Source organism: Choloepus didactylus, chromosome 5 (genome assembly GCF_015220235.1).
Source record: "Choloepus didactylus isolate mChoDid1 chromosome 5, mChoDid1.pri, whole genome shotgun sequence".
Classification (NCBI taxonomy): domain Eukaryota; kingdom Metazoa; phylum Chordata; class Mammalia; order Pilosa; family Megalonychidae; genus Choloepus; species Choloepus didactylus.
The window spans coordinates 15,888,674-15,899,729 of record NC_051311.1 but is presented as its reverse complement, the minus strand read 5'-3'; the positions used below and the strand labels follow the sequence as shown (position 1 = coordinate 15,899,729).

The 11,056-nt window shown below is 39.1% G+C and overlaps 1 pseudogene; it reads left to right on the top strand.

Moving 5' to 3' along the window:
• Nucleotides 1–6,416: 6,416 nt before the first annotated feature.
• LOC119535095 lies at nucleotides 6,417–7,870 on the top strand (annotated as a pseudogene).
• The last annotated feature ends 3,186 nt before the right edge of the window (nucleotides 7,871–11,056 follow it).

Genomic DNA, 11,056 nt, shown 5'->3' with positions numbered 1-11,056 from the left:
ATACTATATCCAAACTGGCACAGGAAGAGAGGAGATTTTTGAGTCATCTTCATAGATAAAGTATAAAGCCACAAACCTGGAAGAGATCATGTTGAATGGGAATCTCAGCAGCTCTTAGTGATTGGGTGTTTAGAGTTATTCTTACATTTAATAATTCCCTGTCTGAAAGGGACAGACTTCTAATTTAGAAAACTATTTTTGTTTATTCTGTTCTACATTCTTTAAGGTGAAAGATAAAAAGCAGCCTTTCCGTTCTAGTGGTTGATCAGTGTGTGACTTAAATTGCTGGTTTGAATGTACTAAAGAATAATGAAGATTAGGATTAAACTTTCTAAAGTAAACCCAGTAGATAAAATCAGGCCTGGGTCCGCGGAGTCTGCTTAGTATTGTTTGCTGTGAAGACAAATTTATAAATGAATTGGGGAATAAAAAATGAGTTCTCATCAAGCCAGGAATTGGAAATGTCTTGTGTTAGGGTTGAGATGGGGGCAGATAGGGATGAGTAACATCTGTTTAGTGTTCAGTCTCCTATTCAACCATACCAGCTCTGAGATGCAGAGAAAATACAAATTCATATCATGCAAATTTTAAATCAAGGAAATTTACTCAAAACTAAATCTTCAGCCTATAACTTTCTTGCTGTTTTTCCATACCAATGCTGTAGTAGCCTGAAGTGAAGGACTTAACACAAAAAGCATTTTAAGCAGTAGGACCTTAGTGAAAGTGAGAAGTGGGTCTTCAGGGAACCTTGACATCTACTCTAATAACTACCTCTGATGGAGTGTTGGAATGTTTACAATGCAACAGACCCTTTGCACAGTAATTACCCCATCTAATCCTCACAATAACCCTTCTAAGTGGATACTAGGATTATCACCCTATTATAAGGGATACTAGGTAATTCACTCAAAGTGATTACGAGGCAGTTCACCATTTGAATTCATGTCTGCCAGATTCCAAAGCTGCTGCCTTTTGCCTCCCACTATTTGGTCAACACACCTGGAAATAGATTTTGAACATAGTTTCCTTAGTAACCTCTGTTCCAGCTGAGTTCCTGAAGGAACTGGTGTTAATTCTGTTACACCCTATTGTTAGGCTTTTATCCATTGCATGAGCAGAAGCCCCAAAAAAGTCCCACACTGCAACTTCTTACCCTAGATACAAATTTAATTTTTAGAAAAGGACTATGTAAATAGGGTTTTCTGAATTCCATATTGAGGCGTTTTGATGACTAGCACAGATTCAACAAGTATTTATTAACTGTAACAGGCACTATTGCAGTCCCTGCCTTTCTGTGGCTTACATTCTCATAGGATATGCATTGAATGATAAGCTAGGCAAAATTGAACAAACATGATGTTAAAGTTAGTACTAACATTAGATAAGGAAATTTTTGTAATTAAAATGTGTGTGTGTGTGTGTGTGTGTGTGTGTGTGTATTTATGGAATATGGAACACATTGGAAGAACCAGGAGATGGTCCAGTATTTTCTCACAAATACGTTCTGAACAAAAAGGTACAAAAACCAAAAAAGTTTTATGTGGATAAGTGTAATACAGGACTTCTCGTAGAAATAGTCTTTTTTGAAGATTTTATTCCTACATGTGTATTATTTTCCTGTGGCTGGCTTAACAAATTGTCACAAACTGGTGGCTTAAAACAGCAAATTTATTTTCTCACAGTTCTGGAAGCCAGAAGTCCAATTTCAGTTTTGTTGGGCAACATTCCCTCTGGAGGTTCTAGGGCAGAATCTATTGCTTGCCTCTTCCAGCTTCTGGTGGCTGCCTGGCATTCTTGGGCATTCCTTGGCTTATGGCTCCATCACCACAGCCTGTCCTTCAGTTTTCAGATCACCTCTGTGGTTATCTCAAAACTCTCTGGCTCTTAGAAGGATACATGTGGTTACATTTAGGGCCTACCCAGATAATCTCTGAAGATCCATAACCTAATCACATCTTTTGCCATAAAAGGTGATAATCACTTGTTTGTCATAACGTAATAATCACAGGTTCTGAGGATTAGGACATGGCTGTATTTCATGACCACCATTCAATTGACTACACCCTAGTACTTCTGTGGCTACAAAAATCTAACAAAATGATAATGAAAATGCTAAATAAACAACAAGAAACAAAATTTACCTTTTTATCAAATCATGGTTGTAAGTACCCAGAATTCTTTTTTAATTCTAGTTTGTCCACCGGAGAAAAAACTACTGCAACAGTTCCCTAACTTCTCTCCCTGTGTCCGGTTACTCAAATCTTCCTCCATTCCATTCTGCAGCCAGAGCATTCTAAAACTCAAATCTATTTAGATCTATTTCCCTTGGGATGAATTCCAAACTTCTTAACATGGTTTACCAAGGCCTTCATTTTTTGCCACCTTGGCCTTCACATTCTGTAGTCCAGACCTAATAACAGCTAACATTTAGGGAGCACTTACTAAGTGCCAGTAGGGCTCTAAGCATTTTGTCTGCATCATCCCATGTAATCCTCACAACCAAGGTCACTGGGTATGGTTTTCCAGGTTATGCTACTAAGTCTATGTGGTCCCACTAAATGGCACTCCCCCCATACCACAGGCAATGGGTATTAGTTTTAGTCCCAATTTACAGATTAAAGATTAGATTCAGAGGAATAAACTAACCTATCCCATTTGGGATGTAACTTCAAACCTGTTCAACTCCTTCACCACATAATTCTAGACCATATTTTTAACTGAGAGCTTCAGTGAGGACAAGTGTAAAGTATTGCACTTAGGGACAAATAATACAAACTGTATGTAGAGGATTATGTATTTAAAGCTAACTTAACCAAAGAGGCTTCACTACTAGTAGGAAATAGTCCCTCTTTCTTCATAACACTGGAAAATAGAAGAAAGTCCCACAACTGTCCTCCCTTTTATAAGGTGAAAGAATACATCTTTGTGCTTCCTGGTGACCATTCCAGGACTCAAGATAGTTTAGGCATAAATGACATCATAACAATTATTTTGAATTTAGGAAAGGCAAAAAACAAAACAATTACCGTATCTCACTTAAAACCCAATCTTATGTTCATGTAATCTTAAAAAAGATATATTGTGGAGCACTGAATTATATATTTGAATGTGGTTAAGGGAGAAATTTAAGTTGTGTATATGTTACGAAAATAAAAAATAAAAATAAATCCATGAAATTGTACTACACAGTGAACCATAAGTTAAACCACAGACTAGTTAATAGTACCATTATAAAAATGTGCTTTCATCAATTGTAACAAATGTACCACAACAATTCAAGGTGTTAATAATAGGGTGGTGCTTTAGTTTTCTTGGCTGCTCAAACAAATACCATGCAAAAGGTTGACTTAAACAATGGGATTTTATTGACTCATGGTTTTGAGGCAAAGAGAATTCCAAAATTGAAGTGTCAGTAAGGCGATGCTTTCTTCCCAAAGCTGGCATTCTGAAGCTGGCTGCCACTGATTCTTGGTCCTGGACTCCCTGTCATACAGCAATGCACATGGCAGCCTCTCTTGGCCTCTCCTGGGTTCCACTGACTTACAGCTTCTGGCTTCCCCTTTAGCTTTTCTCTCTCTGTAAACTTCCCTGTAAGTCCTTCAGTAATAGGATTAGACCCATCCTGGACCACACCTTATCTGAAGTCACCTCATCTAAAGGTCCTATTTGCAAGGGTTCACACCCGCAGGAATGGATTATGTTTTTCTGGGATATATAGCTCCAGACCACCACAGGTGGTATACAAGAACCCTGTATTTCATGCATGTCTGTTCTATAAACCCACAATTTCTCTAATTAAAATAATAACAATGCCTAGTTTAATCAGATGTTGTGAGGATTAAATCAGATCATGTTATTAAAAGCACCTACTTACTGCTTGACATTTTAATAATAATAAATAAAAAATATTGTGGAAATAATAAGGAAGCATTAAACCAAATGTAAGACATTGAGAGAGTTTAAACCTTGAAGAAAATAAACTTTAGTTATGTACAAGCTGTAGTATTTTTATATAATAACAAAATTAGAGTGAAGAGACCTAAAGCTGGTTATAAACCAATTTAATTAACCCACTCTAATTTGTGCAAAAATTCATCTATTCTTTGGGAATGTTGTATGAGCTTTTTTTGAATACAATTTATAAAATTTGTATTGCTAAATCAAATTGTAATGGATTCTTTATGCTCAAAAATTCTGAGTTTGGATTTCCAATTATAGCCAAAGGTAGAATAACAGAGGTAAGGTTTACTCTCCCACATGAAACAACTGAAAAAACTGAACAAAGTATATAAAACCATGAATTTTCCATATTAGACATCAAGCTCTGAGAGAGAGGAAATGATGGGAGCCCTGTGATTTCCCCTGCTTACTTCCTACAGCAAGTTCCCAGGGTGCACTGCAGGGAGAAGGAACTCAGGCAGTCCCACAGGGTGGAGGAGATGGAGTTGGGAGTCCACACAGGCCAAGGCAGCTAGACTTCACAGGATGAGTACTGCAGAGGACAGCTGCAAAGAAAGAGAACTCTGAAGATTTGCAGAGGTCCCTCTTGAGCATTCATCTGTGTGGTGCTTAGCAGTGCATGTGTATGAGGAAAACTATACAAGGATGGGGAAAACCACCAGAAAGATTTGGAGGGGTCAGTTCTCTAAGCTTTCACAGGGCTGGAAACAGTTCTTGTTCCCAATTGCCAGGGTGAGAAAAATCTCATAATTCAGGTAAAACACTCAGAATTCTGTAAAACACTCAGAATGTGTGATGGATTGAATTGTGTACCCCAGTTTGGACATGTTCTTGGTCTTGGTCTGCATTCTGGTGGATGTAGACCCATTGTAAATAAGATCTCTTCAAGATGTCACTTCAGTTAAAGTGTGGCTCAACTGAATCAGGTTGGGCTTTAATCCAGATTACTGAAATCCTTTATAAGCAGAGTGAGAGTCAGAAGGAGAGAGAGAAAGCCAGGGGAAGAAGCCACAAGTCATTGGAATCCAGAGGAGTAAGGAGAACACAGTACCATGTGCATTGCCATGTGACAGAAAAGCCAAGGACCAAGTATTGCTGGCAGCCAGCCCCAGAATGCCATTCTTTGGGGAGAAATCATGGCCTTGCTGACACCTCAGTTTTAGACTTCTAGCTTTAAAACCATGAGCCAATAAATTCCCATCATTTAAGCCAACCCATTGGATGATATTTGTTTTAGCAGCCAAGAAACTAAGAAGGATATTGCCTCAGCTAATTTAAGAAGAAGGTAACTTCTTAATCTTAAAAGCTAACCTCAAACAGATCAAATCATTCCCTAATAATTTAACTACTTCCCAGAATAAAGCTCAAGAATATTTTTTAAATAAAAAAATATCTAGCACCCAGCAAGGTAAAATTCATTGTATCTGACATCCAGTCAAAAATTACCTGTCATGCAAAGAAGAAGGGAAATACAACTCAAGCAGAAGAAAAATTAATCAATAGGAACAGATCTAAATAACACAGATGATAGAATTAGTAGATGAAAACATAAAATTTTCTAGTATAATTATATTCCATGTGTTCAAAAAGGTATGGGAATACTTGAGAACGGTAAGTAGAAACATTGAAAATATTTAAAAGACCCAAGTGGAACTTCAAGATGTGAAAAAATACAAAGTCGGAGATGAGACTAAGAGCAGATTAAACAATGCAGAAGAAAAGATTGGGTAAGTTGAAGACATAGCAATAGAAACAATGCAAAATAAAATATGGAGGAAAAAAGACTGAGAAAAACATGAAAATTGAGTCTGTCAGCTGTAGGACAATTTCTAATTTATGTGTAATTGGACAACAGGAAGGAGAGGGTGACAAAAATATTTAAAGAAATAATGACCAAAATTTTTCCAAATTTAATGAAAACAATCCACAGATCTAAGAAAAGCAACAGAACACAGACACAAAAAGATGGAAAAATAATACCAAAGCATATCATAATCAAATTGCTTAATACTAATGATAAATATAAAAATATTAAAAACAACTAATAAAAAAGGCACATTGTATACAGAGGACCAAATATAAAAATGACAGCAGATATTACAATGGAAACAATGCAAGCTAAAAGACAGTGGAGCAGCATGTTTAAAGCACTGAATGAAAATAATTATCAACCTAGAATTCTATACCTACCAAAATTATCTTTCAAAAATGAAGATGCAATAAAAAATGATTTCAGGCATATAAGAGCTGAAACAATTTGTCACAAACAGACCTCCACTACCAGAAATATTAAAGGAAGTCCTTAAGCCAATAAAATGATACCAGATAGAAATCTGTAGGTACATAAATTAATAATAGAAACATTGAAAATGGTAAATATGTGGGTAGACATAAAGAAACTTTTTTATTTTAAAAATTTCTTTAAAAGATAATTGACAGTGAGTATGCACATAAGCAGTAACTGCAGCATTGGACAGATGGAGGAAGAGCCAAGAAAAAAGACCCTGTTGGTTCCAGAAAAGCTCCTGAAACAGAGCAAGGCTTATCAGGCCCTAAAAGTCACCCAGGCAAAGCAGGCACTTTAGGAAAAGAAGCAGAGGAAAGGGCAACAGCTCTAATTTAGGTGACTGGAATCATCCTTAATTGATTCTCAGTGGCAGCAATGTGACAGGATACACCTCAAATGGCTAGAATTGAAACCTCATGGCTTGGAAATGCCAGATGAACATTCCTTGGCTTTTGTAATACACATCCAAAGGATCAATAGGGGAGGTTTCCTGGTGTGGAGGACCGTTGAAAGACTGCCTAAGGAAGATTTTCAGCGGTGTATTTGTGAAAGTGACTCCCACAACCCTAAAACTGCTGCATGTGTTGGAACCTTACATGACCTGTGTGCCAGTTTGAATGTATTATGATCCCCAGAAAAAGCCATGTTGTTTGATGCAATCTTGTGGGGCAGACATTTTAGTGCTGATTAGATTGGAATTCTTTGAGTGTTTCCATGGAGATGTGCCCCACCCAACTGTAGGTGATAACTCTGATGAGATAATTTCCATGGAGGAGTGGCCCCACCCATTCAGGGTGGGCCTTGATCAGTGGAGCCATATAAATGAGCTGACAAACAGAAGGAACTCAGTGCAGCTGATAGTGACATTTGAAGAGGGGCTACAGCCAAGAGGGACACTTTGAAGGAAGCACAGGAGCTGCAGATGAGAGACAGTCTGAAGACAGCCGTTGAAAGCAGAATCTTGCTCCGGAGAAGCTGAGAGAGGACACATATCCCAAGTGCTGCCAAGAGTGACATTTTTGAGGAACTTCAGCCCGGAGAGGAGTGTCCTGGGAAAAAGCCATTTTGAAACCAGAACTTGGGAGCAGATGCTAGCCACATGCCTTCCCAGCTAACAGAGGTTTTCTGGACACCATTGGCCACCCTCCAGTGAATGTACCTGATTGCTGATGTGTTACCTTGGACACTTTACAGCCTTAAGACTGTAACTGTGTAACCAAATAACCCCCCTTTTATAAAAGCCAGTCCATCTCTGGTGTTTTGCATTCCGGCAGCATTAGCAAACTAGAACAACCTGGCATTTCCAAGTCTGAAGTCTATCTGGTAACTCATCCTCAAATGTGGACAAGCCAAGGTCAAGAATAAGATAATCCTGCTGATAGACAACTGAGTAATTGTAATTCGAAGCACCAGGGGAGGTTTGGTGTCATTTGCTTGGAAGATCTCATTCATGAAATTGCCTTCCTGGGAAAATATTTTGAGAGGATCTCCCAGTTCCTGTGCCCATTCAAACTCTCAGTGGCCCTTCACACTACCAAGAATAAAGTAGGCTTTCTCAAGGAGATGGTCTCGCCTGTTTATCAGGGTGAAAGCATCAATCAGCTCGTCTGGCAGCAGAACTAGACCCAGAATCTCTGAAAGGACATTGCATTGGAGGCATGTTTGTTTTCTGAGTTGGTATTAAGTATCTTCAAAGATTATTTTCTGCTCTATCTTCACATACTGAAGGGGAAGGATCAGGCAAAAGGCCATGGGTGATGGGCATGGCAGGTGTCAATCCTATCACAGCTGGTTCTGAAGAAAGATTCCAGTGTATTTTCCATGTGACTGCTAACTCTTCTGAAATCAACAAATGACACACAGTTGCCAGGGAGGAGAGAGGTCTGCTGCCACGTATTTTGTCCTGGGGTTTAATGTTGGTGGATACTCAAGCATGTATAACAGGCTTCCAAAACCCTGCAGCAGGACCAAGCCCAGGACATAATATGAACCTGAGGGTTCATTCCTAGGGTCTTGCTTTGGAAAGAACTTGAAATACAGTAGAAGAGCACAGAAATGAATGCTCAGGTGTCTCTACTCTGAGTCCATGTTTCAGCCTTTCCCTGACGACTTTGAGACCCCTCACTGGGCTGGCTCTAAGAGGGTATCTGGTGTATCTTCTCCTAGCCTGCAACTGATTCAGTCTTTTCCTTTAGGAATTGAACCTATTTTGGGGTTACAGACCCTGTTTAGGAACTATGAGAAGGGAAGGAACCCTTCCCCAAGAAAACATAAATCCACTCAAAATTTTGCTTGGACTTTTAGGGTTGTAGACCCCTATCCTCAGGGGCCTATGCCCCTAATGTGAGAAAGTGCTGCCCTATCAGGATTGTTCACCCATGGACATCCCTGGCTCCATGTCCTGCTATAAAGATAGCTTTTTCCCTTCAAGCCAACCGGTGTTTTGTATCAAGAACACCTTGGTGGATTGCTAAGGCCCCTGAACCATCTATAACATGGGGAAATGCCCACCACTTGTTTCCCTGGGCTTCAGGATGGAATTTTCTTGTCTCCCTGATGGTCAGCACCCTGTATAAAACCTGGATCAGGAAGGAGTGAACCATTTTCTTGGTTTGGATGGATGAAATTAGCACTATTTGGCCTTTTAAGCCTGAGGAAAGCAATTTGGTTGGACCCCTCTGTGCTTTTGCCCCTTCCTTGCATAATCTGGGCTCCAGAAGTATTACGCTCTGTTGTGTTGGTAATGATGATGTAAACTAGCTATAGGGCTTCTGGGGACATTACAACTGAAAAGGGGGTCTGATCCTGCTTGAATCCACCCCTAAATGGACCTTCCCTGTGCTCCTATCACTCAATTGCCTTAACTTCCCATCTGAGCAGTTGGTGAGGGTCTACCAGGCCCAGTTAAGACTTGAAAACATGCTTACCCATTGTGTTCCCTGGTCCCTTAAGATCATCTTTCCTGCAACTTTGGCTCATGGGACCCTCAAGCATAGCTGTTAAATTGAATTAGAGGTATGACAATGCCTTACAGCATGCCAGGTTATAAGGTAATCAGTTAAAATGGTTGGCTCAAGAGTTAACCTGCCAGAAATCAATTTGCTGTAGGTGTTACTCATACTGTAAAGCATTATAAAATCAGATTACCTTAAAATGATGTAAACAAAACCATGGAAAGAAGCAGTTGTGAGGATGGAAGCCAAGGGTTTGAGTCCCAGATCTGTCTTGTACTAGATATGGGAATAGCATTTCTACCTTGCCTGTCAAATGCTAATAACATCTATCCTGTCTTCCTCACAGGTTGTTAAAAGGATCAACCATGACAAGATTTTTAACTGAGAGTTGATAAGAATTTATAAAGTGTGCACTGCTGTTTGGTGTACTGTAATATACCATTCTCTCAACAAGTCATGGGAGTATCATCTTCTGAGAAAAGCTACACCTACTATATAAAATCTGCAGGTTAGTGTACGCTAAAATGGGTTGTTCACAACATTCAGTATATATACCTTGTATGTTCTAAGTATTGTAGAGAAAACAAAAACATAAAACCTAGTTTTAAAGAGCAAGAGTAGGTGCAGTGAACCTTAGTTAAGCTAAGGAGACTGGCTAGAAGGTGGTTGTGGGAACTCTTCCTCTTTGCTGTAAGCCTCTATCCTTGTCTGACCAGACTGTTTCCCAGGTTCTAGGGTTTTTGCTCATCAACTTTTTTAAATGCTTGGGTATTTCATTCATTTAAAAGTAAATTTTTTTGTTAAGTTAATACTGCATGTGGTTGTGGTGAATGTGGTTGAAGGGGATATTTTAGGTGGTGGATATGTCACTAGAAAAAAAAAGGACACTACAACACAAACAGGGAACCCTAATATAAACTATGGGCTACAGTTAATAGTGCAATTAAATATTCTTTCATCAATTGTAACAAAGTTACTACACTAATGCAAAGTGTTAATAAATATGGCAGCTCTGAATTTTCTGCATGACTCCTGTAAACATATAACTTTGCTAATAAAAATTATTTTAAAAATAAAAAAGATAATTGATATTTAAATCAAAAATAATCACAATCTATTTTGGATTTATAACATATATACAAGTAAAATGTATGATAATAGCACAAAGCTCGAGGGATAGGAGAGGTGAAGAAAAGTACTCTTGTAAGGTTCTTATCCCATACTTGGTGTAGTATCATATCACTTTAAGGTGGACAATGATAACTTAAAGATGTATACTATATGCCCTAAAGCAACCATTAAAATGACAAAACAAAGAGTTATATGCTACATACAAGAAACCCATTTTAAATAAAAAGTTACAAATAGGCTTGTTTTAGTTTGCTAATGCTGGAGAATGCAAAACACCAGATATGGACAGGCTTTTATAAAACGGGGGTTTATTTCACTACACAGTTACAGTCTTAAGGCCACAAAGCATCCAAGGTAACACCTCAGCAATCGGGTACCTTCACCGGAGGACGGCCAGTGGTGTCCAGAAAATCTCTGTTAGCTAGGAAGGCAGCTGGCGTCTGCTCCAAAGCTCCGGCCTCAAAACGGCTTTCTCCCAGGACGTTCCTTTCTAGCAAGCTTGCTTCTCTTCAAAACGTCACTCATAGCTGCACTCCGTTTCCTCTCCTTGAGCCAGCTCATTTATATGGCTCCACTGATCAAGGCCCACCCCAAATGGGTGGGGCCACACCTCCATGGGAGTATCCCACCAGAGTCACCTCCCACAGCTGGGTGGGACACATCTCCATGCAAACAACCTAATCCAAACGTTCCAACTTAATCCCCACTATTCTGTCTGCCCCAC